Source organism: Lynx rufus, unplaced genomic scaffold, assembly GCF_022079265.1.
Source record: "Lynx rufus isolate CCGP_SWC_20201006 ecotype Redwood Valley unplaced genomic scaffold, mLynRuf1.p SCAF_19, whole genome shotgun sequence".
Classification (NCBI taxonomy): Eukaryota; Metazoa; Chordata; class Mammalia; order Carnivora; family Felidae; genus Lynx; species Lynx rufus.
In genome coordinates, this window is record NW_025814833.1 from 32,241,042 (window position 1) to 32,243,789 (window position 2,748).

Consider the following 2,748-nt stretch of genomic DNA (forward strand, 5'->3'; position numbering starts at 1 on the left):
GAGAGACAATAAATACTAGTTTAAATAAGTTAGTGAAATATATGTGGTTCCCCTCATACCAGCCCGAGGGTACAAAGAGAATCGTAAGTTAGAGTCATTCTGGGCCTTGCCTCGACCACCTAGGCTCCTGAAACTCGGATTCTCCTCCCCGCTTTTTGTTCCTTAGCAGTTTTAACTTTTAAACTTCTTGGCACATCTCTTGCTGTGGCCATCATGGGTTACATGGGCTAGTGCGTTGCCACTCTGTTGGCCTGTATCACTTCCACCACCACTGTGACTCTTCCTTACTATGGAAACATCTGTTTTTGCCTGTACACTTGGCTGATCATTCACCCCTGCCCACATTGGGGCAGGGACCTTTTTTTGCAGGCAGCTGGGGTCTCATCTGCCTAGTCCCAGGTACAGGGTTACCCTTCCCTCTCTCTATTTGTGGCAGCTTCTGACTTTGTCCCCTCTGGCCAGATTACCACTTGTTTCTACATCCCAGATTCAGTCCTCACCTGTGACATTGTATGACTGGTGTCCCAAATCATGCTCTTCTATACTTATGGGTAGATAACTGTTGACTTTTGTTCTTTTCTTTTTTAAATTTATTTATTTTGAGAGAGAGAGAGAGAGAGAGAGAGAGAGAAAGCATGAGCAGGGAAAGGCCAGAGAGAGAGGGAGAGAGAGACAATCTCAAGCAGACTCTGCACTGTCAGTGTAGAGCCCTGCTAGAGGCTCGAACTCACGAACCGTGAGACCCATGACCTGAGCAGAAACCAAGAGTCAGACGCTTAACCGACTGAGCCACCCAGGTGCCCCTTTTGTTGGTTCTTTTACAAATCAGTCATTTTATATGTATATATATATATATTTTTTCTTCAGTCATTATATTTTCTAAAAATAAAAATAATGTATGTTCACTCAATAGAACTTGGAGCTAATAGGCAAATACAAAAAGGGAAACCATCACGGATAATATTAACACCCAGAAATACCTAACTGGCACCAGGGCCAATTTCCCGGACATGCTACCTATGCACAGGGCTCAATGTTTAGAAGGACCCCACACTCGGTTTAATGAGACTTTTTAGGTTTTTTCAATTAATTAATGAATTTATTTTTGAGAGAGAGTGCGTGAGTGAGCCAGGAGCAGAGAGAGAGTCCCCCGAGGGGCAGACAGAGAGGGAGAGAGAGAGTATCCCATGCAGACTCTGTGCTGTCAGCATGGAGCCCGAAGTGGGGCTCAAGCTCACCCGATGCGGGACTTGAACTCACGAACTGTGAGATCATGACCTGAGGCAGTGTCGGATGCTTAACCGACTGAGCCACCCAGGTGCCCCCTCTCCATGTGTTAGTTTTAAAAATGGTTGGGATTACACCATTTGTATATTTTTGAATCCTGAATTTTTCACATAATGCTACAGTAAGTAAATGTTCCTATTTCATTAGCTATTTGAAAGCATTTTACTTATTTTTTTTTAAAGATTTTATTTTATTTTTTTTTTTTTAAATTTTTTTTTTCAACGTTTATTTATTTTTGGGACAGAGAGAGACAGAGCATGAACGGGGGAGGGTCAGAGAGAGAGGGAGACACAGAATCGGAAACAGGCTCCAGGCTCTGAGCCATCAGCCCAGAGCCTGACGCGGGGCTCGAACTCACAGACCGCGAGATCGTGACCTGGCTGAAGTCGGATGCTTAACCGACTGCGCCACCCAGGCGCCCCGAAAGATTTTATTTTTAAGTAATCCCTACACCCAACATGAGGCTCGAACTCACAACCCCGAGATCGAGAGTCGCATGCTCCACCAACGGAGCCAGCCAGGCACCCCTGAAAGCACTTTAAATTGATGAATGGCAGGGGAGCTTGGATGGCTCAGTCAGTTGAGGGTCCTACTCTTGATTTCCGCTCAGGTTGTGGTCTCACGGTTTGGTGAGCTCAAGCCCCGTGTCGGTGCTGCTATCGTGGAGCCTGCTTGAGATTCTTCCTCTGTCTCAGAAATAAATAAGCAATGAATGATATTCTATCACTTATTTCACTGCTTCCCCATTGTTCAACTTTTGGGTTGTTGGTTGATTCTTGGGGTCTTGTTTCATAGGTCAGTGCCTGGCACATTGTAAGTGCTAAACAGATGTTAGCTATTACTATGTCCATTGCCTCTCAGGTGGCTTTCTTTTTTCTTTTTTAACCAATGAGAACAAGCCTTCAGATGAAGCTACTAGGATTACCTAGGTAACCTAATAATGGAAATGTGACTGGGCGGCCATCAAAGTAGGGTCTCACGTCTAATGACAGAGGATCTGGTAGGAGGCCAGGAGGGCCTCTTAGGTGTCTTAGGGCCCCTGGCTGCGAGCAGCAAGGCACAAACTCAGAGCAGTCACCCTGAGCGACCTCTCCAAACCCCCCATTTTTTGTGCTAATCCACAAAGGATGGCAGTTCGCTGGGGAACGGCACAAAATATGCAATGCCTCACGAATTTGTGTGCCGTCCTAGCGCTGAGGCCGTGCTAATCTCTATCGTTCTAATTTTAGCATATGCGCTGCAGAAGCGAGCACTCTCAGGTGTTTCGGAAAGAGGTGTCAGTGGTCTCTCCGGGAGGCAATTCAATCTGTTCTCCAGGTTTCCTGTGTTTTCTGACGTCATCCAGAAACCCGGCCACTGGGTTTCCTGTGCTGGGATAATGAAGGCTTTGCTCCATCAGCCCGGGTCATGATGTGCTACAGAAAGTTGGAGCCTAGAACTTTACACCCCAGAACTCAGATC

General features: G+C 46.2%; 1 non-coding gene across 1 annotated transcript; it reads right to left on the minus strand.

Moving 5' to 3' along the window:
- Window positions 1-2,438: 2,438 nt before the first annotated feature.
- LOC124514081 (U6 spliceosomal RNA) lies at window positions 2,439-2,540 on the minus strand. The gene has a single exon (XR_006962578.1). It is a non-coding gene; the product is annotated as a U6 spliceosomal RNA (small nuclear RNA).
- Window positions 2,541-2,748: the final 208 nt, after the last annotated feature.